General features: G+C 41.3%; 1 non-coding gene across 1 annotated transcript; it reads left to right on the top strand.

Moving 5' to 3' along the window:
- Positions 1-2011: 2011 nt before the first annotated feature.
- On the top strand, positions 2012-2115 carry LOC112724333 (small nucleolar RNA R71). The gene has a single exon (XR_003163500.1). It is a non-coding gene; the product is annotated as a small nucleolar RNA R71 (small nucleolar RNA).
- Positions 2116-2455: the final 340 nt, after the last annotated feature.

Raw genomic sequence — 2455 nt, 5'->3', positions numbered from 1 at the left:
TGAAGAAAATGTGCATGAAGGAGATTTGGTGGTGTTGAACTCGTTCCCCAAGTGGTTCTTTATAGGGCCCGTAAGTGAAAAATGGACGGCTAGGGTGGTTTGTGAAGGGTGGCTTGATGGTAAATATATGAATTAGGGAGAAGGACGAATTGCTTTTCATTTTCTTGGAAGTATTCTGGGTGCATTAGGTTGTACATGTAGCAATCTTTTCTTGCAGAACTTCCTTTTCCCATGTGTTAGCTTCAAAGACTTGTGAACTTTCTTTTTGACCAAGCACCGTACCTCCCTTTGTCTTTTTCCTCCATTTTTGTCTTTTCTTTTGTACCTGCACAAACAAACAAGTTTGCTATCATTTTTCGGTCCATGTGAATGATGAATAGTACTTGCACATGTAAATCAATGATTGACTTTCGGTTCATTGCTTTGTTCTTCTTTTAACCATTCTTGGTTACTTTAAGCTCAAGAAAATGCATAAAACAACTAAAACTATAAAAAAAAATGCTAGTGAAACTAGCCTAAGATGCCTTGGCATCAAGGGTCTTCCCAGGATTATCGAAGCTTTGGCTTCTTCCTCCATATCTAACACCACAAAATCGGCAGGAAATATGAAATCTCCCACTTTCACCAACAAATCCTCAACTATCCCATGAGGGAATTTAAAAGTTCGATCTGCCAATTGGAGGGCCATTCTTGTTAGTTTGGTTTCCTCAATCTTCATTCTTCTCATCATTGTTAGAAACATCAAATTGATACTGGCCCCTAAGTCACACAAGGCCTTCTCCACCATGACTTCTCCTATGATGCAGGGGATTTGGAAACTGCCTGGATCCTTCAATTTCTGAGGCAATTTGTGCTGAATGATGGCACTGCATTCTTCAGTTAACAACACAGTTTCCTCATTTCTCCAGCTTCTCTTCTTGGTCATTAATTCCTTTAAGAATTTTGCATAGAGTGGCATTTGCTCTATTGCCTCAGCAAACAGAATGTTGATTTGAAGCTTCTTGAAAATCTCCAAGAATCTGGAGAATTGGCCATCCTTTTCACTTTTCATCAAACGTTGAGGATATGGTGCTTTAGGTGTATAAGGCTTCAGGACCTCTTTTTCTTTTTCTTTTGTTGCAGACGGTGTAAAAGATTGTCCTTGTTCCTTGTCTCTCACAATTTCCTTTGCTTCATCCTCTGTGGTTTCCTTTGAGATCTCCTTTAGATTCTTTCCACTTCTGAGGGTTATGGCCTTACATTCTTCCCTTGCAATAGCCTTGGCAGCATGAGAAACGCTTGGCCCAGGGGTTTGCTTAGACAAATACACAATTTGATTTTCTAGCTTCTGGATGGCAACTCCTTGGTTTTGCAGGTTAGAATTTACTTCTTCCTTAAAGGCTTTCAATTCGGTTATGTCTTGACTCATGGTTGCAAGCATTCCTTCTATCCTGTTTAATTGATCTTGAAATTGTTGGTTCGGATTAGGTTGGGTAGGTTGATTATTTTGGCCATGATATGATGGTTGGGAGTAAGTGTTTTGTGTGGCTTGGTATGATCTTTGGTTGGAGTTTTGGTATATGGACTTGTTATGTTGGTTTTGCTGGTTTCCCCACCCAAAGTTTGGGTGGTTTTTCCAGCCTGGGTTGTAAGTGTTGGAATGTGGATCATATGGTTGCCTTTGTTGATTTCCTACATAATTGGCCTCTTCCCAATCACCTCCTTCAGTGCTTACTTTCTCTTGATCTTGTGTGTGTATTGCAGCCACTTGCTTTGTTTCTAATTTCCTTGTGAGCTCTGCTAGTTGCTTGGCAAACACCTTGTTTTGGGCTAAAATTGTATCAACATGGTTCAGCTCCATGACTCCCTTAGTGTTGTGTCTCTCTGAAGCATAATAGTACTCATTCTCAGCCACTGTCTCAATCACTTCAATGGCTTCTTCCACAGTCTTTTTCCTGTTCAATGAACCTCCTGATGAATGGTCTACAGCTTTCCTTGATTCATAAGAAAGTCCATCACCCAGTCATGGAACATGTCTGGTGGGCATTTCCTTGTCAAATCCTTGAATCTCTCCCATGCCTCGTAGAGAGTTTCACCATCTTGTTGTCTAAAAGTCTGAACCTCAGATCGAAGCCTGTTGACCTTTTGTGGGGGGTAGAAACGTGCCAGAAACTTGCTTTCCACCTCATCCCAGGTTGTTAGGCTCCCCCTTGGGAATGATTCCAGCCACTTAGCTGCCTTGTCCCTAAGTGAAAATGGGAACAAGAGCAGTTTATAGGTATCTTCCTGGACTCCATTGGACTTCACTGTGTCGCAAATTCTCAGGAATTTTGTGAGATGTTGGTTTGGATCTTCATTAGCACTCCCACCAAATGAACAATGATCCTCCACAAGTGATATTAGCTGTGGTTTGAGTTCAAAATTGTTGGCCTGAATGGGTGGTTTCTGAAAGCTGCTACCACAATTCCCAGAGGTT

The sequence above is a fragment of the Arachis hypogaea genome, chromosome 11 (genome assembly GCF_003086295.3).
Source record: "Arachis hypogaea cultivar Tifrunner chromosome 11, arahy.Tifrunner.gnm2.J5K5, whole genome shotgun sequence".
NCBI classification, from domain to species: domain Eukaryota; kingdom Viridiplantae; phylum Streptophyta; class Magnoliopsida; order Fabales; family Fabaceae; genus Arachis; species Arachis hypogaea.
The sequence above is the reverse complement of the archived record's forward strand: the minus strand, read 5'-3'. Positions and strand labels throughout refer to the sequence as shown.